A 22,783-nucleotide genomic window follows, 5' to 3' on the forward strand; every position below is an offset into this window, starting at 1 on the left:
ATGAGTACATGCCGTTCTGTATGAACAACAAACAACCTTAAGCCCAAAAAGACACAAAATACAAAAACCTCATTAAAATAACCTCTGAAACAATACTTCTAGTGCAATGGATCTTCAGTTTACAAAAGTAATGTCTGAATACCAAGAAAACCTGCCTAGTGAGGATTTAAGGAGTACTACTGCTATTTGTGATACTCGGGTAATATATCTTAGGGGATGAAAACATCAGCAAATAATATGTAAAAACATGCAGGCTCAGTCTCCTGGTTCTCCTTCCTTTAATCCAGTTTTGAAGGTTTGAGCATTCATTTTCATTCAAAATGTCTCACTAGAACCTTTATTCAGAATAAACATTGATTCTCTGTATGTCCCACATGGATTTCTGCCAGGTATAGTAACATTATGAGGGTTTTCTTCTGCAGGAAAACATTTGCTGTATCATTACGCTGTTGTGTCTCCATATGGAGTTAGAGGTCCAGGCATTGAACCTGGGAGTGCCAGGCCATCGACCATTGGCCCACTGATAAGCCACTTGCATGAGTTTAACAGTGCTGAGACATTGGATTGCATCAAAGTCCACCAAAAGTGTGGACCAGCAAAGATCCATAATTTGCTACTGTAGGGAAACAGCCACTCACAGTGAGGAAAAAAGCCACAGCAGTAAAGTGACAGCCCAGTGGTGTGAGGCAGAAACCTCAAACGCCCACGTTCCTGCTGAAACATCCATAGCACAGTCTGGCTCCGGTTCTTGCCCTGCTCAGCGCTTACCTTTGGTGCATCCATTTTAGTATGAATCCTTTTTTCTCTGGCTCAGCAGACACTGAGGATTAGTGGCTTTTGGTCAAAATTGCCTTTCTAGCTAGTAAGGGCCACTGTGTTCCAGTTGCCTGTTTAGAAGCCCTACATCATGTTGCCATTGACTGACCAGAAATTAACGATGGGAAGGAATTATGATTATTTTTTCTTTACCAATTCCTTAATAATTGCCCATTTAAAAAATAATAAAAATATATCTCATTGTTTTTCTCATGCTCTCTCCTGTTTGGTCAAGCAATTTGGTCTATAAAACACATCCTTTTTGAAAAAAAAGTAGGAGTTATTGTGGGAGTTCGGGTGGAGCTGCCCGGGTCCAGCAGCTATAGAGGTCTTTTGTTAATCAGTTAATGTGAGACATTAAGAGAGATAAGCTGAATCGCCTCTAGCAGGGGCTGAGGCTGATAGCAGGACAAGACTGTGTTTACCTTATGCATAAGTGATTAGCAGGAGAAGTTAAGAGAAATGACAGTGATTCAGTACATCAGGTACATCAGGAAAATAGACCACGTAAGCCTCGAAACCAAAGTTCTTGTAATGGTGAAGCTTGTAACAGTATAAAATATGATGTATTCTGTACAATAAATGGGACTTTGCGTGAACCAGGCTCAGAACCCAAATCAATTGCCGACAAGTTGTAGTTAAATTTTTGGTAATACCTACCATGTAGTTAAAAGCATTAAGCTAATACATAGGTCCAGTCTTTTCCAGATGATTCTCTGTAGTCAGTTTTCAGTTTTTCCAAAGTTTAGTTTCCAGTCTTTCCATTCTTTGTTATAATAGAGCTTTAAATGTACATACTTCAAAGAAGCAAATATATGCAAATCCCAAAGAGTTTATAGTCTAAATTTGGCTCAGTTTAAATCTAAAGGATTTGAATTGTTATCACATCTGTTTCTCATGGCAGTATGTGACTACTGCGAACATCAGGCTGTAATCTTGTCCTCTAATTTATTCTTGAATGTATTCTAAAATGATGCCAGCCTAATTTAATTTTTTTCCAATGTCTGTTCAGTTCAGTACTTTTCTGTTTCATCTCAAAAGAATGCTTCCTTCCATCAAAATTAAAAATCAAGACAATTCATTTGTATGGTCTAAAATGAAGGTTAATTGCCTGATATAAAAATGTTTCATTTGTACTGTGGAGATGAATGCACTTCATGAACAAGTTGGTATTTAAACTTCAGCATAATTTTCAGATATTCTGCTAAGAATTAAAGCAATTACAGTACAGTAAATACAGAAGATCAAAATACAGTGTGTGTTGGAACACACGTCAATTGAGTTCCATCCATTGACCTATCAATTTTAAAATACCATAAATAAGTTTTCTTCATTATTAATAATCTATTAAATTATTCCATTACTCTTTCAAATGTTTGTGATTAAGTCAAATATTTTTCAACCTTTTGCACTTAGGTTCTTATGAAGGGCAAGTCTTAAAAAAAAAAAAAGAGAGATTCTCCATTACTAATGTTTTTTTGCAGTTTTGGTGGTTTTTTTTGCAGTTTTGGTGGAAAGTGCCCTGAATGCCCTGGCCTGAGACAGAAAATGTAACTGATCTTCCTGTCCCCATTTTTTTTTTCTTTCTTAAGAACTGCCACAAGCACTGATTTGTATGCAGCACTCCATACTTCGCTGAATTTCTCCTTGGGCTCTGCTCAGACACATGCATCCCAGATGGTACTTAAAAAAGCAGGTTTGTGACTATGAGGTACACTCTTGCTAGCATATAGCAGATCACATTATGCAGTGACATTTAGGAAGAAACTGAGGCAAAAAGCCTATTTTTGTTTTTAGCTTTGGTCAAGTGTATCTATCAGGCAACGAAATCATAATTTGCAAGTGCAGACCAAGTTAGTTCATGTATAAATAACTTTCTCTTAGGAGAAAAGACAACATGTTTTAATTACTTTTGATTAACTGAAGTAATCATGTTTCCCTGAAAAACATTCCCCCTTGAAATTTGAGATCCAAATCCGCTCTTAAGTCAAACATACATCTTCCAGTTCCTTCCAGTCTAAGCTGATTTGCGCAATCACTTCCAAGTATTGGCAAAATAAATCGCTTTTTTGAGCCATCAAACAAGAAACTCAGGACAATCACAGTCACTCTTCTACCATGTGAAGTAGAAGGAAAATTATCATAATTTGTGATTTGATTTAGAACCTGTGTAGTCTGAAAACTTCAGCATTCCAAGTCAGATAATCCAAAGTTTGTCCAATATGTTGGACCTTCTCTGAGGAACAATTTCAGTATGTTTTTACAGCAGGTTAGCTTTGCTGCAGCTGTAGAGAAGAACAGGAGGTGCTGGAAAGGGACCTGCAATGTGAGTGCACATGGACAGAAGGTTTCAGCTGTAAGTCACAACTGCCTTTGGTGATCCATAGGTGTAATGGTTTCTGAAAGTGGTATTCAAAAATACCACAAAATCACCATGGTACTCTGTTCTGGACATTGGAATGCAAATATTTGCACTCTAGCTGGTAGTTTCAGACTCCTGATTTTGGTGTGGGCCACCTGGCACAGATCCCACGTGAAGTACAAGAAAGATGAGAATAACTGAAAACACTGATTTCTTGCCACTTGACATTTAGTTCAAAATATGTCCTTTTATCAAAAGCTCCCAGCAGAAAGGTTTTATACTTGCTGGGAATTCTTTACATGGCAAGTCAAAGATTTTCCCTACCACTGTATTTCATTTGAGGATGTTCTGGTTTTTGCTGGGATAGTTAATTTTTTCCCAGTAGCTGGTACAGTGCTGTGTTTTGAATTTATTAGGAGAATGATGTTGATAACACACTGATGTTTTGGTTATTGCTAAGCAGTGTTTACTTTAAATCAAGGATTTTCAGTTTCCCATGATCTGCCAGTGAGGAGTTGCACAAAAACTTGGAGGGAGCATAGCCAGGACGGCTCACTGGCATATTTTATACCATAGAACATCATGTCCAGAATGTAAACTGGGAAAGTTTCCCAAGAGCAATGATCACTGCTCAGGGATGGGCTGGGCATCAGTCTGTGGGTGGTGAGCAACTGTACTGTGCATCACTTGTTTTTCATGGGTTTTATTTTTCTCTCTCTCCTTTTCATTACATTTATTATTATTATTATTATTATTATTATTATTATTATTTTCTTTTGTTACATTTATTACACTGTTCTTATCTCAAACGGAAAGTTTTACTTTTTCCGATTTTTCTCCCCACTGGAGTGGGGAAGGAGCAAGTGGCTGTGTCTTTGTTGCCAGCTCTGATTAGACCATGACAGAAGAATACAAAGAGATACAAATGAGGCAAAGAAAGTTTGCATTTCTGAAACTGCTATGGAAATTCAGCTCTCAATATTTCCTAATCCTGGATAGGTGGAATGTTGTTAGGATCTGACACAGTAAATCATGCACTGTGCAGTCAGTACAAGTAAACTTGTTTGTATTGGGGTTTTCAAGGTTTCTGTAATTTTGTTTCTTAAAATAAGAAATATTTTTTCCCAGATGAGGAGAAATGGTATAAGAATTTCAAACTATCTGTAGACTCAGCATTCTTGTACTGGCCTTTTTGATTCTGTTACGTATCAGACCACTTCTGCTAAACAATTTTTAAAGTATTTAAGTTTGTGGTTATTCAAGAAGAAAACTTTGAAAATATCCTTCCTTTTTCTTCCTAGCACATTTTATTTCCAATTGACTGAAATATGTGTTTAACCATTTGTAATAGTAATTTTCTGGAAAGCCTTTTTTTTTTTTTTTTAATAATTGCACCTGATAAGGTGGAGTTTTTCTTGCATACTGGAGCTTGATAGGTTTCAGATTTAACCAGTAAACACCTATAATGCTTTCTTGGGCCTAAAGTTTTCAACTTGCTGCTCAATTGCAGTCTTTCTTCTCTCCTGTCTTCTGTTACATTCTTCCCACACATTCCTGGCTTTCTCCTCCCAACCTGCTGGCCACAATTTGTGGTCGTTTTTAACTTCTCGAGCTGATCAAAGGGTGGAGCTGCTGAGGAGCCTGGCAGGTAGTAAATGGGCCAGTCAAAAGAGCACAAGACAGCTCTGCAGGGAAGGGAGAGACTGAAGGCAAGCATCAGAAATACAGAAGACATATTGATTTTTAAGTGGATTTTCAGTCAAATATGCCAATTTTCACATACTTTGAGGGCTGATGCTCTACAGCAGTTTAACTGAGAGCAGTCTTGCAGTAATGTAAACTTTGCAGAAATACATTTGTATCCATTAGATCTCCATAAGCACAGTGGTATTCATGTAGTATTTGCCCTGGGAATAGTTTGATACTGAAATGCAGTTAGGATAGTTTTACCTGATCCATAGAACCAGAAAGGTATGTATTGCTGATGTATATGAAAATTATCTGTTACTGATAATGTCTGAAAACATTCCCAAATATGATGCACAAGGAGCTCCATCATTTCTTACCAAGTATAATCCACCATATATTTTATTAAATAGAGAACTTTTCTAAAAATGAGTACACAATTAAATTCCTTAAGTAATCATGAAAGCTTCTTTAACTGTGGCTCTGAGGCTAGTACATCTCTGGAAGATAAAATACAAATTAACTAGATTTTGGCATGCTGTAGCAGTTTGATTAGAAAATTTTAGAATTCATGAGAGTGTTAAGTATATATTGTTGGTCCAGTTGTTAGGCAATTTGATTTGCCCTGTCTTTCATCTGACTTCTCAGTCTCCTGTGATGTCAGTTCATATAATTATTTTTTGTGTGACGACATGAAAGCTGTATTTACATTAAAACTACTGTTTTACTAATCTACTGTGCTTAGAGCATAGTTGCGCTGTGTTGGTAGGCATAGGTCTTTTGAGTTAAATTTGTCAGAGAAGACAAATCTGGTTCTTTGGCAAGTTATACTTGTCAGCTTTCCAAATTATGCTTTTCTGCATTCCAGCATTTGCTCAAAGTGATAACCACAGTGCAGGCAATAACCATGGAGTGATCTCCCTTCTGGTTACATTGCAGATCCTGTACTGAATGTACCTGTCAGTGTTTCACAAGTCTGGAAGCAGCTTTGCACAGAATGAATCTGCTCCAACAGCCGCTCCCACTGTTGTCCATCTCTGACACTACAGGCACACTACAGGAGTTACAGAATATTCTGAGCTGGAAAGGACCCACAAACATCAGCAAGTGCAACTCTTAAGTCATTGGCCCATACAGGGATTTGTCCTAGGTTACAATATAGATGTATTTAAGTATTCTGTTACCACCAGCTGTGGGCCGTTAGCTGTTATCACCTGCTGATAACCCACCCCTGATAACAGACAGTGGGCCATCAAGGACCCACCACATGACTCATGGACTTATCTCATCCTATTGTGAGATGCTCCACCCAGGAGGGAGGAGCCAAGCATTCTCACCTGGATATAACCTGGCCTTGGAACTACTTACTTAACTCTGCTGGGTTCCCAGAGGATGAGAGCTACCACTGGATCTTCAGTTGGAGACCAGACCTTCACAGGATCACTGCTTCAACTGAACTACTTCACTTAGACTGCTACCACCACCCTAACCGGGTGTTAGGTTGTATCTGACTTTGTCAGTGCTTTTCCTTGTATTATTTCACTTATTGTTAATTTTTTCTATTAATTTTAATATTGACTTGTGATCGCCCGCTGGTTTGTTTTCAAGCCAATACAGGATTGAAGTCACAACCATGGCATTATTAGCACTATGCTCTATCCAACTGAGTTAATTCCACGGTTAATATGTAGGTGCTGTTTTGGAAACCACCATCAGCAGCGCTGTCTGGCCTCCAAAGGTGCAGTCATCCCCTGGTGACATGTACCTTCTGTCTTTTACAAGTTGTATCCTGCTCTCAGATGCTGTTGTTGCACCACAGAGGACTCTTTTGAAAGAACATGAAAAATTGTATCAAGATTATGCTTTGATACAGTTGTAAGCAATGTCTGGAGACAAATCCTGATTTCATACTCAGAATTACATTGACTTCCAATCTAGTTTGTTAAGTGTCCTCCAAGTCTTCATAGAGGCTGTCCCCCAAAAACTGGTGCTTGAAAGGGGAGTGAAGAGACAAGCATTCCTCTTCCCCAAGCTGGTCATATTGTTCAGAATAAATTCCATTCTCTGTATGCAGATGCACCATGGTGAAGTAAAAGTCATCACACTGAACATGGATAAAACATCCCCGTTAGTGTGACATGAATAAAATTAGTATTCCTAGTGCAAGGTAACCTTGTAGGCAAGGCTGAAGTCTTGAGAAAAAATGTAGACTCGAGATTCTGAATCTAACTATATAACGTTAATGGATGTCAAGCAAGGTTGTCCAGTGACATAAATCAGCCCGCCATTAAATCAAGCACTGGAAGTTAGTGGAAATACACTCTTTCATATCAAATGAGTATCAGGTCTTAAAATCTCTTAGGAGTGAAAAAGCAGTTTCCTCACTGAATTAACCTCTTTTTTTTAGCTATTAACTTTTTCTTTGTGTGTTCTTACATTTCCTATTTGCAGTTGCTTTACACTTCAAAGTTGCAATTTAAATATTTTTCAGTACAAATTGTCTGGGATTATCTATCTGTTGAAATTTTCTCCGGGATATTTTACTGTTATATATAGGTATGGCTGTATTTGTTTGTTCAAGTAGGGCAATTAATTATGGCATTTAAGTGGGTGACATGATTTATAGAGAATTATGATGGAATTTAGAGCAATGTGGTGGACAAAAATAGCTATTAAATAAAGAATGAAGCCAAAAGATGTTCAGCCATAAAAACCTATATATTATATATACAGTATAATAGCCATACTACTTAATTTCTAGTACTATTAAACATGTCAGTGTAGTTTCTCCATCTTCATAATCATGAATGATTTTTACAGGATGTTGTAATTTCATTCTGTTAATAATAAAGATGTTTTATATAATATAACCCCACAAACAATAAATTTTTGTAGATGAATGAATCATACTTTATATGAAGGGTGCATTTATAAATACTTCAGGCAAAATTAATAGATGATCAATAAATGTTATAAGTGAATTACATATAAAATAAGCTGAAGGTGCCTGGAAGCGTGTAAGTGGAAGATGTTAGAGAATTTCATATACCAAGGTCATAAGGAAGCCATAGATATATTGGCTGTTATGGCAGTCTTGAAGAGTGACCAAGACGTACTGTGATGTACATTTGTAGACTGATGAACCAGAAAAGTCTCCTCTGGTTGTCATGCTTCTGTGGAGAAATTACATGGCCTGGAACAGATCAGTGATGGTAACGGCAATCAAGGCAGAGCTGCTGGGGAAATAGAGCATCTCTTTTCATTTGTCCTCTACTCATTCAGCCTTCGTTTACCTTGTCCAATTTCTCTCTGTTTAACACTGGTGAGGTCACATCCCAAGCACTCTATAAAGGCTGGGCCCTGGCCCGTACCAGGGAGTTGTCAGCAGACTGCAGAGGACTTCTAAACCCTTTGTTGAGGGAGCTGGCATCTGAGGATAGGCAGAGCAAAGTCGACTTCAGCCAAGGGATTAGCAGGTTCCAGTCGGCTGCTAGATCCGTCTTACATTGTTGAAAGGGGCTTTAGAAGAGACAGGGTAGTGAAAGAGCAAGAAGCCGCAGTTGCAAAAAAACAGGATTGGAAGGTGATTTACTTTAAAACATTGCTGATTTCACACCTGCTCTCTCAGACTTCCACAGACAAGCACTGGGACATATATACCCAGGTGGTCTGTCCAGCATGTAGCCATCAGGATGCTTGAATACAAGTGTCCTGTTAAAGGACAATGACACTAGCTATTGAGACCTCATCTTGTCTCCTGGTCTCTTCTTAGACTGAGAGCTAAAGCTGATTTTTATGCATGCCTTTTTCTATTCTTTATGGCATCTAAGGAATGAGTTTCTCTGCTCTGAGTGTCCTAAGAAGCTGCTATCTGTGTGTTAGGATTGTAATGAATCTCTAGATGCCTTCAATACATTCAGTGCACAGCTCTCTGGGGTACGGGCCACTCCTCCCAGCTCATCAGACTTACTGAGGAGGCTGTTATGCCCCACCTCTGAGGCAGAATAACAGGTTCTTGTTAATAGATCCTTTAAGGTGAATTACAGTGAAACCATACTGAATGGCTGGTGTATGTATGAGGCAGGTTTATCATAAAACAATTTGGTTGCAAGAGAAAGGAGGTATGTAGTAATTTTGATTCTTTTCTGTAAATATATAAAAATATCAGGAAGAAAAAAAATAGAAGGAAAAGAAAGAAAAAGAAGGAAGGGACAAAAGCAGATGGTGGAGAGGGAAGATATCACCACCTGTGGATCCAGAGACAAGACCTAATAGTTGAAATTTCAGTGTCCGTGGTCAGAGCGATGCTTGCAGTCTTGATCCACTGTGGGTGGGGGACCATGCAACAAAGAGTTCAAGGGGTTACACATATATACATACACACACATATACATATAATATATATATACACATATACATATAATATATCTATTTTCCATATATGTCGGAATGATGCAATACCTCCCTTGTAGGGGAGCTTTACTCTGTCAGATGCAGTTGTGCTTTATCAGGAGGGAGGAGATTGGAACATAACAATCATTACCTACCTTCTTGGCAGGATCTGCTTCTTAACAGCATTTTCCCTTAGCTGGCACAAACCCACTCTGGTTAAGACACGATTCCTACCAGAGATGCAATAGATACTATAGTGTTATTCTCATATAGACTGGAGAGCAGATATTAAAAATCTAGATATTTCTGAGCCTGGTTTTATAAAGAGCATGCACCAAACATTTACAGAACCCATCAGAAATGGTACTATATAAGTTTGTGTTGTGATGTTATTGAAAAGGTGGGTCATTGAAAAATACTTTGAAATGATTGATCAGGAATTATTTCAGCCATAGTTAAGTTGAAGTGTAAACCAAAGCAGCTTCTAAGGTCAGTTGATGTGGAATCATATGTGTGATATGTTCATGAAAACAGAAAATGCAATCATCAGCTGTATCAGAGTATCTTCAGCATGCAAATGAAGTGTCATTAATGTCTGAAATACTGTGGCTATGCCTTCAAATGAAAATAAATGGCTCATAAGGGTAAATTGCATTGGCTCTTCTCAAGTGCCACACCTAAAAGAGAAGTCCAAGATCCATCTCAAAGCATCTCCTGGCAATGCCCATGACTTGCTTTGTCCCTTGAACCATGCATTGTCCAGAGGAAAACTGGATGGTATGGGCTAAAGTTATGCCAGGAACAGGTTAGCAGTTCAGCCTGGGAGGTGGGAGTATTGAGAGAGTCAGAAGGGAGCCTGTTTATGTAAAAAGAATAAAAAGGATTGTTGTATTTAAATTAATGAAACAAAAGCAGAGAGGGATACAATGTAGTTTTCTTTTTGCAAGAGAGGTAAATGCTAGTGAGGGTGAAAATTCAGCCAACTGGCAGCAATGACTCAAGAACAAACATGGATAGCTTTTTCACAGGAAAACTGAGGCTAGAAATTAAAATTTCTGAACGTGAGAAAACTATGATTCTAGGATAGGAAATTTTAAGAGTCAAAAGAACTCCAGAACTGTTTTTAATATAAAGTTTGGTTAGTTTGTAAAGGAGGTAATGTAACATGACTGGCAGATTTTTTCTGATTTGACAATCCTAAAACCTGTGATTTTATTTCCTAAATCTTTACAGATAATCTCTTTTCAGGAAGAGCATTCAAGTTTCAAATACAGGTAGCTAAAAAGTCCATAAGCTGTTTTGGTATCATTTCAGTACAAAAAAAGCATTAGTAATTTTTCTGAATTGTAACTTTTTCTATATTCATACAGTGATGGAGATTTTTATATTTGTTCCTAAATTATACTCTGATAGGCCTAGTTCTGAACTGCTTTCTCAATCACAGCTCCCCGTAAGCTCTGAGAATCTAGTCAGCAAAGGAACAAAGCAATCAAATTGGCATCAAAAGACAGAGAGTGGATCTGAGTGGTGGTTAGGCAAGGGGTACTGTAAGACAAATGATATAAGAGGAAAATACACACCATTAGCCAAGTGCAGACACAGCGTGCCAGGGAACAGAAAAGGTTTTTTGTTTTTTTGTTGGTTTTTTTCCCAGCTATTATCACAAAAGATCAATGGGAAAAGTCTTATTTATATCTTTGGGATTTGAAGTGTCTGGTGGAATTTACCTTCATGAAGTTGTCCAGGGCTAAGTTTGTAAACTTGGCCTTCTAGCCTTAAATAAGCTCAATAAAGGGGCAAGACTGAGAAGGACATGAGAATGTAGCCTGCCTCTAGCGTGTAATAGGCTGCTAAGTTTAGCCACAGTAAAAGCTTGCAGTGGAATGTTCTATACCATTAGAAGGCAGTATTTATAAAATTAATAAAAGAAAGCATAAAGCATCTAATGCAAGGACTGACCCAGGGCACTCATGGTCAGACTTAGGTCAAGGGCTGAGCAAGGTATATAACAAACTTGTTATTTATGGATATAATATCCACATATTTAGACAGGTTTTTCTGCAGTATTATAAACCCTGTATATCATTGCATGAAGCCACTACTCCTGTGTTATGAAAATAAGGGAACATTTTCTCCTATATGCAGGTTTGTTTCCAAACTGTCTGCCCCACAATTCTTTACTGCAGGGCTTCCAGCATTTTCTATTGACAACTATTACTAGTCAGTGTTTTATTCTCTGATATTATGATAACAAATTTTAATACAGAAAACAAATTTTAATATAGAATATACGTTGTCTAGTAGAAATAGCAGAGACATGAAAGCAATAGGAGAAAGTGAAATATGATGTACAGCAATAAAGAATGCAGTAAAATAAATTGGCACTGCTGTACTGGTCTCTCTTCCTTGCAGGTCTGCAAACTCATCTGTTACATTGCAAAACATTTTTCAAGCTTGCTTTCTTTTGAGATGATGCAAAAGATAAAGGACTCTGATGGTCCTGTAGGTATTTTAGAATCAGTTGTAATTTGATGGAAGAGCTTTCATGCTCACTGTAATAATTATATAAAAAACCTACAGGTAGTAATTTCAAATCCAAATACTGTAATCCCAAATTTCATTTTACCACTAGGACAGAAAAAGAGAATTTTCAATTTTTACCTGTTATTCTCCATTTTGCCTAAAGTGCTCTTCCTGTTACCAGTAGAAATATCTTTATGTGCCTGCTGTTGAGATTAAATGAAGTTAATCAGATCTAAATACGTACATATGTAGATGTATATGTGTATGTATATTTGCAAAAGCTCAGTTTAGGGGAAAATGCTTACATATGGTACTATGATGATTATGTTTAATAAGCAGGAATCCACATTAAAAATGCACATGCAGAAATACTTAAATCACATTTCCTATCAACTTGTGTCTCTGTTACTACTTATTCCCTCTACCCTCACCTGGGAGAGCATTAGCCTCCCTCACAGCCCCTAGCACTTCCCCTTTTCTCCCTCGTTTCCTTTAAGCCTTTTTTTTAACCCGCTTTGTCCTCAGTTTTCTCCCTTGGGCAAGGCTAGAGAAAACATGTACTGTGGCTGATTTTGTGCAGCCAAGATGCTGGTTTCTTGGATGTACTGGGATAATAATTCCATGGATGATACTGTAGGTATTGTAGAATCAGTTTTCATTTGCCGGAAGAGCTTTCATGCTCCCCGTAATAGTTATATAAAATAAAGCTGCATGCAGTAATTTCAAATTGAAATATTGCTGGAGAGGGGCTGCCAGACACAACAGGTAACCTGAGCTCACTTGTCTTCTCCACTGGCTATGCAATATTTAATTCTTCCTTCTTTTTGCATTTACTGCTTTTCTGAAATCTTCCAAGAACTTCCAACTTCAGAGACTTCAGTCCCATTTACCTTTCTTTTTTTTCAACTCACCATCTGGTTCAAAACTTATTAGGGAAGGATTGACAGAGAACTTAATTAAATAAGCCTCATTTCCTTTTAAATTCAGGCTATCAGCTTGCTCTGCTGTAGGCAGCATTTCACAGAGAAAGCCAAACACATATCAGTAGGATCATGCTTGTATTATGCCAGACTCCAAATTCCTGCTTCTAGCCATTGGAAAACTAAAGCTGCTAAATACATCTGAATTGCTTAACATGTAAGAAATGATTATTTTTTCCTATCTTGTGACTCCCTATGTTGCAAGAAAAAGACAAATTGACTTTTCATGAAATCACCTGCCTACTTACCTATCTGTGTTGTAGTTTCAGTCTAGAAACTCCTGCTTTTTTCCAACCAATATATAACAGTCTCAACACCAGGAGCTCTTTTTTCAGTTAGTAGCTGTATCTTTTAGTGTGAACATTTAACAGGCTAACTGGGGCACAACAATCCCAGTTTTTTTATTGCCCTTATCACTGTAATGTTTTGAAAATGAAAGCCATATATGTATACACACTCACATCCTATTCTGAGGTCTCTGTGTATACCCAGAATAAGGTTTAGCATAAACCTTAAACTATCTTAGAGCACAGCAGAGAAGTTCACCTAGTCAGCACATTATATTTTATAAAAATGAACTTTTTCTTATATAGGAACAAGCCAGTATCATTTGTCTTTAGTGTGATAATATTCCTCTGGGGATACAATTGATGTCACTAAAGCCCACCTGGATTCTGATTCAAAATCTAAATATTCCTAGAGATGTCATAACTAATATGTAGAAATCCCTGAGCTCTGAGCTTTCCAGCAAACTTGCTGTATATAATATCCTCAGCTTCCAGCAGTTAAACACCACATGCTGTTATAAATTTGGGTTTAATGTTCTTTCAAAGTAAGGTAGATTTACCTTAGCATGGAAAAAAAATCAGACTGTAGGAAAGCACTTGCAAATCATTGGTGATGGGAAAATTAACACAATGACTCAGGGAGAGCCCCAAAGTCAATTTCTATGAAATCTAATTATAGTAATAATATTATTTAGAAGCACAGAAATCTCCGCCTTATGTGGGGAGGGAAAAAAGTAGCTATTAGTCCTATTCACCTGCATGAATTGCACTACTTCATAATTTATGTATTATTTGCTTATGTTTTCCCGAGGTATCAGTGGAATCATGTTTTCATCAGAGTAATTAAAGAAAATTAATGAACAGGTATATGGCATTAAGCATCTCCTCCTATTCACAGTTTGGGAAGGAGAAGGAGAAGGAGGTGGGTATCTGGTTACAGGGTTAGCCAGTCTCCTGCTGTTCTAGTTTGAATATTTGTTTGGACTCTTGACTTTAATGCTCTGAGGCAGAAACACTTCAGGAGCTTTGGTCTGACACACAAGCTCTGTGCATATCTTCATGCACCACACTACTATGAGCAGATATATCAGGGAATATGGCACACAGACATCTCAATGTCAAAAAACAAATCTAAAATGGCTCTGTACTGAAATTAATAAACATAGCAGGTAACCACTTGGCTCCAATACTTCATGCTGACTGATGTTTTTAAGTTGCCACTTAAAAATAAGCAGAAGCAGAGTCATTAAGGGCAGATTCTCTCCTTGGACATATGCAGATGACTTAGCAGAATCTGTTTGAACACCTGAAATCATATTGTACTATGGTTTTTAAAACAGTTTATCACCTCCATAAAGGCAAGGTCTGGTTTGCTCTGCTATAAAAAAATCCCCATATGAACTAACATTTCAGGCAATTATGAATTTGCCTTACACTTAGTTAGGTATCATTTATCTTATCAAAGTATGAAAATATACTTGGTGCTGTACAGTGCATGTGGAAATCCAGTTTAGTGGAGTTTAGGCTGGGATTCATCACACATCATGCTAACCCCTTGTCCAGGCTGCCTGAAATGGAACGGGGTAACACTTGGTTTGGGTGCAGTCTCTCATAAGGTTTTTGGTGGCCTGAATACAATTTGAGTGTTTTTCTCACATTCTTTTGTGCAGCCCTGTGGTATGGCTCACTCGCAGGATGTGCCTGTAATTCTCCAGTCTTTATAAGAAAGTCCCTCAGGCAAATGACTTCTCCCATAGGTACCTTGGAAGTGTACCTAAATGAAGATGGAGTGAACCTGAGCCTTACAGCAGCCCCAGTGCAACATTATATTTGTGGTGAACTTTATCTCACCCATATTCAGGCACGCGGAGGCTGAGCTTGTCTCAGCTAGCTGTCTCCACATTTAGTGGGCTAACACAGGTTCATGCAGAAGACAGTTCCTCTTATTGGTGCCAAACACACTTCTTGAGGTGTATATTTTTGCCTTGTGGAGACACTTGTTTCCCTCCACTGACTGGAGAAGTTCCCTGGACAAGTGGTTTGGGCTAGATGGCCACGATTTAGATTTAAAAAAAGTGAAGATAAATGCACCATGGATGACCACATAAAGGTCCATCTGGAAAGTTTAGACAGACATTACCACTGATACTGCTGGGTGCAGATTTACATTTTGGGAAGAGATCTCTATGAGAGGCAATGAAAATGTAGCTGAGGAGTTCAATGCAGGAAATGACTGTTCTCACAGCAGCTGTATTTTCCTCAAATAGGTCTTGATTTGACCATCTACCAGAAAAGACATATGAGTACAGAAGTTCCATGTTGTTGGGCCCTTTAGCATATTTTTTAGGGTATCTTTATGAAAAAGTATATATCTCTACAGTTTGCTTCCCATGGCATTTTTTTGGTATCTTGTTTTTTTCCCCTCGTTTTCCTGAAAGAGTGTAACACACCTTTTAAGGTGATTGTTGAATATAAACTAATATCTGACTTCAGCCCATGTGATTCCTAAAACTGCACTGAAGTAATATGCCGCCTCACATCCCTGACATGCTATTATATTTCTAAGATACCTCTCCACATTTAGAAGAAACAGAACTGAGAAGATTTAAGGGGTTTTTAAAAGGGATTTAATGGGAAAAAAATGCAGCAGAGTCCTTTTACAGAAAATTGCAGGTTTTTACAGGTGACTGACAGAGAATCATTTAAACATTGTTTGCAATCTTACCATTGTTGTTTGTGTTTCCTTACAAGGTACAAAGAAATCTTGAAATGTGTTATTTTTCTCAAAGCTCATAACAATTTCAGAAAGTGTCTTTTCAAACGGTAAATTTCATGCCTTCTAGGGAAAAGGTAACAGCTGTGGGAAATGCATGCCTGGCTCTGAACCTGTTGTGCCAGCAGTTTGTACTTCCAGCTCACTCATCAGTTTAACCACAACCACTCAAGTATCAGTGTATGTTTGTTCAGAGAGAAGGAGGGTGGCCCTTGTCGTTGTGTGTGCTGTTATTTTGCAGCATGAATAAGAATGAAGAGAAATAATGTTTTCACTAAGCATCTAACTGTTTTTCATAGAGCTTAGTTTTGGGAAACAAGTTCTTATCCAAGGTTATACTTGCACATCCTTTTAGAAACCAGGAGAAAACCATGAAGTCTGGGGCTGGAGAGAGGCATGAAGTCAGTTTTATGGGCTTTTTTTGGGCAAAGAGAAGTGATGATGGGAGAGCAGAGTGCAGAGCAACAACTTAGCACCCTTCTGGGCTGTGCTGCTGAGGACTGCATGCGTGCAATGCCTACATCACCTGCTCACTGGCCCTGCTTCCTGGGAACTGCTCTAGCCTTGTTGACAGACCTTTGCTAGTGATTGAGATAAAGTCCTATCAGAGAGGTTAAATGTGCTTTCTTCAGTAGTGCTGCTCCCAGTCACGAGTCAAATAACCTCAAGAATTACATCCAAGTTAACCTCTCCATTACCTCCTAATTCATTGCAAATTCTTCACTAAGGATGCTTTTCTTCACAAAGCTATAACATTTGGATATTATTGATATTATTATTGTCTGGGTTTTTGGGGGTTTTTTTTGTTTGGTTTTTTTTTTTTTTGAGATTACTGTGTAATCTTCTGATCCAGTAAGCAACAAATATCACAAAATCTGAAAACCCATGGTCTTTCTGGTCCCTAGGGTAACTATCCAAAATGATGTTGCCTCTGGAGGTAAGAAAGACAAGAACTATATAATAGATACACTGATATTTTTTTTCTGTACTTAAGCTAAGGTCTGGTAACTCAAACACAAAGGCTGGAGATTTAGTTCTCTATTTTATCAGTTTTACACTGGAATAAATCTGAGTGAGTAAAGAAGAAGTTCCAGTATACACTACATATGCCAGACTGGTGCCAGGGGTATCTGAACTGTTTTAGCCATTCCTGATGAAAAAGTTCAGAGACTCCCTGTAGAGTTGAAATAAAATGGCAGCTATTTAATATTGAAGATTATGATAATGTAAGGGATTAATGTCAGAGCTTATGCTTTAAACCCTTGCATAGTAGGACAAAGTTGGTTTTAAAACTTCTTTGGTCAGTGAGGGGTTGTACAGCATGACAGATCTTCAACTGCACAGAGTCTTTACATGCCAACTCTCCCTGCTGCTGACAGCTTGGCAAACCTCACCCATTCCCTGTCATACTGTTCTGTGCACACACTCATGCTTTACCCATTACACTCTTCCAGTTTTGCCCTGTCTCATCTTGGCAATAAATCACCTTACTCCCAGCTCTGTAATGCCAATAACCCAGTGCAGCTGTGGAGGTTTTACCTCCGAGTTGCCAGCTAGAGGGCCGGCCGTGGGGGCAGGGACAGCCTGTGCTGTCTCAGTCATGGTGACAGTGAGATCAGCCCATGAGCCCCTGTGGCAATGTATGCACCAGCTAAGAAGATCATTGGCCCAGACGCCTCCCCCGCCCCTTTCCCATATATGGCTTAGTTTCCAGACTGTTCTTCTTTGTTCCCCTCCTAAGTTGTACCCCATTGGTTGGTTTGGATTATGTATCCTCCCCTCCCTTGTAATGATTGGTTGTTACCCCTGTCCCTCTTCCCTATGGCTTTCCCGGTTGGCCTGCGTGCCAAACCACTCCCTCTCTCCTTCCCCTTAAGACCCTATTCCACTGTGTGCTCAACGGCCATTTTGTCCTGCTGACCGGGACACCTTGCTGCCCGACACCAACTGCCGCTGACAGCTTGCAGCCTCCGGAGCTCCAGACCCCACGCCCGTCCCTGCTTCTCCGCCCCGTCTCTCCTTCCCCGGACCTTCCCTACTGCACCGCATAATAAACCACTGGAGAACCGCAGACTGCCTGCTGTGCGTCCTTCTGCCGCGCGCCCCCAGCCTACCCGCCTGCTTTCTTTTTATTTTCTACAACATGCAGCCATTCTCTATTATGAACCTCAGCTCCATGGACCTCTGGATCCCAGACTTGGTAAGTGTGTCTGTGTATGGCCTCTGGGACCAGCTAGGGATGGAGGGAAAAGTCCACACCACTGGTCAGTGGGGTCTGCTAAGCTGTACAATCCTGAGGGAGAGTTTTGTGGGAAGCCACTTGAACTGGCATTGCAGAAAATGTTTGTCTGGCATTTGCTGTCCTCCCACTGGAGGCCTCTGTCAGCATAACACAACTGGCACAAGTGGTTTGGTTGTGATGGGCAACAAAAGAAAGTACAGTGGGAAAATGATACTAAGTTTATTCACTAAGCAACAGCAACAGGATCATTAGATGGCAGTACACCTGTGATATCCACACACCTGGTCCTTTGCCCAGCTCTGCATTGTTCTGCTTGGTCCTTCCTCCTGTCCTCAAGGCATGCTAGGAATATTAGTTCTTGTTTGTCTGTGGCTCTCAAGCTACACTCTCTTTCTCCTCTCTCCTCAGAGAGGCTCTGAGCAGAATTGCACTGGGGTCACATCTCCAGTCCTCAGGTGGGGGTGCAGAGGGAAGCTCCAATGCCACCATACAGGTTAAGACCTCCCTGGGACAGCTCTTAAACCCAGACAGGTCAGGTCAGTTTGAAGAAAGAGCTAGTAATAGGAAAGAAACTATAAGCACAAAGTAAAAATTTGTAGGTTCCACAAAGATTATGATGTTAAAAATAAGTATATCCTAATTTTAATGTGTATAATTAGACTTAAGTAGAATTTTAGCAGTTTTAAAATAAATGAAATGTAAATCCCAGAATCCTGAATTCCGTTTTGTCTCCCTGGGTTTATTTCTTCTCATTTGTAAAATAATCACGTACAAAGTTTTGTCTCTTTGCTGCTAGCTAAAGGTGCCAGCATAACGAAGTTGAAGAGCAAAATCCTACAATGATTTGTAGAACAAATACAATGGAAGTTTCAAAACTACAAGTTACCCTGTGCCATTGGTATGGGTGCCCTTGTAATATTATGTGTGAGAAAATCTTGCAGGTGTGTAGCCCTGTGGTTCTTAGCTCCTGGAGAGCCACCAGCCATCATTGTTCAGTACATGGTCAAATGTTGTGTTGGCTTTTCCATGCAGGAATAAACTCACAGGGACTTGTAATTGGACCACAGCTGTTTTTTTACCAGCCAGCCATTATTAATGAGTTTCGGTCATTAAAAGCCAACCTGGATTTGTCCTGGGTTTGTGGTGCCCAGGATATTTTTTCAGCTGAGATGACTGGTTTCTGAGTCGTGAAAAACTACAGGTTTGTGATGTAGTATGCAATGCATCTTCTCTCTAAATTTCTGATGGATCTCAGGATGCCATGTCTTTTCATCAATCATCAAAAATGCATGCTTTTGGCTTTCAAGCATTTTGTGTCAAATCTCATCTGCCAGATTTTATAATCCTCTTATCCTTCCTTTACTCTTCACAGAGTGAGGATTTCAAAAGCAAATTAGAAATTCTATCAACATTTAGATGAGAGTCAAGAGTAGGGGAATTATATCTTTCTGTATTTCCCTCTAAAACAGACTGGTGCAATTGACAGAAACTGCACTTTTTCTGGAAAGAGATTCTGGGTCTTCTTCTGACTAGAAGGTTTGCAAAAGTTCTTGCCTCTTAATATAAGTTATAAGTTGACCTGAGTTGTGAGAAATTCACACACTATTAATCATCAGATGTATTAGTGTATAGATTTGTATAGATTCTCTGATGTTTTTGTGAACCCAGCTTCCTAACACAGCTAGGTTGTTAGGAACCATAAAAGAATATGGAATCTTTGGAAAACAAAACAAAACCAACCTGAAAGCTTCCTCCTGTCGTGCTGTTTTAAAATAGAAAGCTGACTACTGTCTTGCTGATTTTGTGTTGCAAAAAAAATTCGTTTTCAAAGCAGATAAAATACAATTTTTTTGTCTGAGTGATTTGAAGAGTGATTGCTTCTTAAAAATGTATTGTTTGTTTAAAGTCTTTATGAAGATCAGCCTGCAAGAAGTTAGGTAGAGGAGGCAAGTCATTGCCCTGTTAAATGAACTTAATTATGCTACGGCATACTTAAGCAGGTGGACTCTTTAAAAAATAATTTTTTGTTCTCATGTAATTTATTATTTGGTACTCTTCTAGTCAAACAAAAGAGAACAATATATTTAGAAAGCTCATTTTACAATTTCTCTATCTTGTCCTGTTGCAGGGGAGTTAGGTGTAATTTGCAAGGATCTATTTCTGGTTGGTTATAGGGAGAGTGCTCCCACATTTTCTATGCTGGATATGTAAATTCAGTTTTATATTTCAGATTAAGACATAACAGCCTTAGTCAGTGGCTAACTGTGGGTCAACAACTTCTATACTCATCTCAAGCAATGCTGTTAGCCTTGCTAACTGCTTTGCTGCATACCGTGTGAGGGTGTGACCAACAGCAGCTGCCAGCACTGCAGTGAGGGATATTTTAGAGTCTGAGACAACCTTACTGCATTTGTCAGGGGCTGTAGCCTCCATGGCAGTACAGTTATAGCACTCAAGTACCAGCACAGCACATGACATCATTATCACACCTTGCCATGGAACCAGGGCTCAAATAGTTGGTGCCAATGTGCAGGTAGAGCTTGTCTCATCAGCAGCCCTTCTGAGCAACATCATCTGTTTGGTAAGCCACAAGTAGCTTGGAAACTGGGAGCTGGGCTCTGCTGTCATGATTATTTAATAACTGAAAAACAAGAAGTCTATGCTGACTTCCTAAACTAATAATCTAGGCATAGGTTCTCCATCCAACTCATGCCAGGTATAAAACCAGCCTGCATTGATACTTGGCTGGTATGGCCCCAGTAGTCCTGTAGTCTCCTCAAAAAAAGAAAGCCTGAAAATGGGAGTTTCCATAGAGTTTTATTCTGCAATTCCCAGAGCTATAAATCTGTCATTCAACCCTAATCATTCTCCAAAATATTTTCACCTCAGCATTAATGACTCGATTGCCCCATAACTGAGGCAGATTTTATGATATTTTCCCTAGTTCAATTGTACTTTTAGTGGCTGGAAGGCTTCCATATAAATTAATCTCTTGTCTCTCCTTCAGGAAACAAGGTCAACTATAGCATCAGTTTAATATATGACTCTACATCTATCGAGACTTCTGGATCTTGCAGTTGCAAGTGACAATTTCAAAGTGTGCAATCCTTTGCTAATATTCAAGAGCAAAATCTTCTTTAAGACAATTAAAACTACTTAGATTTTCCTATCTCCTCTGTTTACTCTCAATTAAATCCAAACTCATCTTGCTTTCTCTGCCTTTGTGGATAAGATTTCTTTTGTGTTTCCTCTCTACTCCCTGTTTGACATAGTATTAATTCCCTTTGTTCTTTAATTCCTCAGCCCTTTGTTCTTTTATTCCTCAGCTGTTTCCCTGCTGCCCTGCCTCCCTTCTGGCTTTTTTCAGTCAGCTTGGAGCCATGGTTGCACTTTCCCCACCGAGCTTTTCTCACACAATTGGACTTCCAAATTTTCATTCCTGTCTAGTATTGTCTAGTCCTGTCAGACTTTCTGTTTTATCTGATTTCAGTATCTGCCGAGACTCCCTTCACCTATGTTCTTTCCTAGCCAAGCCAGAGGGCTTCTTTCAGTTCAGATGCCATGTCATGCAGTCTTCAGGACCACTGGCACTTCCCCACATCTTCTTCCTTTGCTTTGGTGAGCCTGTGCTCTCTGCTTTCTAGTTTATCATCAAACACTCTTCAGCACCTCCTCTGGTAGATCCTCCCACTCCCTCTCCACTATCTGTTGGAACCCTTCAAATTTTCACACTCAGTCCTCCTCTTTTTATCTTTGTAGTCTCTATTTTGACTACCTCAACCTCCCCAATCGTTTCTGGTTTTCCTCCTGTTGTGAATTTTTGTCTCTGACATAGCTTCTTTGGTGTTACCCTTGCCATTTCAAACTCTCTCCAGATGAGACTTTCTTTAGCTGTCCCCAGGATGTTCTTTTCTCCCTTTTCTGTTTGGTCGGAATTTTACTGTCCTACTTATCTTGTAGCCTTGCTGTTACCTTTGATTTCTCATTCTCTCTGTCTCTCCATTTACTCTCTCATTAAATCTAATTATTTTATTCTATGTGGCATTAACAAGCCTACTCATGACAATTTATTGCCAAAATACTTGTCCTTTTCTGCCCTCATTTCTAATCATCATTTTGCTGATTCTGAAACAAATTCACGAAACTCATCTTTACCTTCTCTTGTGACCGTGTCTTCATCCCATCTGAATCATTTTACCTGCTTCATGAGTCTTAATCTGTAACCCTTTTGAATGCCTTGGATAATCTGTCCCTCCAAGAACCTCTCCGAATTTATCTAAAAACTGCTGCCCTTTCTCCTGTTCTTAATCCCTCTCCCCTGCCTTTTATTTTTCTGCTTTTTTTTTGGTTTTTTTGTTTTTTTGTTACTCCCAGGCTCTTCATTTCATCATCCTTTCATTGTCCTTTCCAGGCTTCATTTAGGGAGGAGTAAATATTCTATGTCCTGTTTCTTTATCCTATCTCTGACATGAGCAGGTGGATGAGTGTCTTTAATGCTGTTGAAATGCTCATACCTGCCACCAGCAGACATACTAGACATACTGTAGTCTAGAGGGACCATGGAGAGATGCAATGGTTTCTGAACTGAATATATCATGTCCCTTTGATTAAACATTGATTTATTTACACTGCTTTCCAGAAAGTTTTGTATCAGTGCTAGTGATCTGCAATTAGTATACCTTAGTCTCACCAGCCCAGGGAGATGGGGAGCCAAAAGATAAC

General features: G+C 39.0%; 1 long non-coding RNA gene across 1 annotated transcript in view; it reads left to right on the forward strand.

The window, feature by feature from the left end:
- LOC146442356 (uncharacterized) overlaps positions 1-22,783 on the forward strand; it is a 298,132-nt gene that overhangs the window by 63,606 nt on the left and 211,743 nt on the right. The window lies entirely within an intron of this gene.

The sequence above is a fragment of the Lichenostomus cassidix genome, chromosome 2 (assembly GCF_008360975.1).
Source record: "Lichenostomus cassidix isolate B80296 chromosome 2, HeHo_3.0, whole genome shotgun sequence".
Lineage (NCBI taxonomy): Eukaryota > Metazoa > Chordata > Aves > Passeriformes > Meliphagidae > Lichenostomus > Lichenostomus cassidix.